This window comes from Epinephelus moara, chromosome 4 (genome assembly GCF_006386435.1).
Source record: "Epinephelus moara isolate mb chromosome 4, YSFRI_EMoa_1.0, whole genome shotgun sequence".
Classification (NCBI taxonomy): domain Eukaryota; kingdom Metazoa; phylum Chordata; class Actinopteri; order Perciformes; family Serranidae; genus Epinephelus; species Epinephelus moara.
In genome coordinates, this window is record NC_065509.1 from 28528602 (window position 1) to 28528996 (window position 395).

Here is a 395-nt window from a genome sequence, read left to right on the forward strand (position 1 = left end):
TGTGTATGAGTCTAGTTGGTCATGTGGCTTATGTATCATTGACTCTGTGGGTCAAGGAAAAGCCCCCCTAACACCACCATCACCCACCCTCTCCACCCCTTTTCCACAAACATGCAAGTGCACACGGCTGAGGGAAGAGAGGGAGAGCGGTAGCAAAGGGAGGGAGGAAAAAGGGGGGGGGGGGGTTGGGAGGTGAAGGGTGGGGGTGTATGCAGGTTTATGATAATACTCAAACAGATGCTCTTGTTGAAAACTCTTTGAATTGCAAGCGGGGCAGCTTGCCAGGAATCCAGGAATCAAAATACCAGCTTATTAGGGGAAGTAGATGAAAGAAGGGAAGGTGTGAGATGAGGTTCATGCTTTCCTGCTTTTGTATCTACGCCAGCTGTATGGAC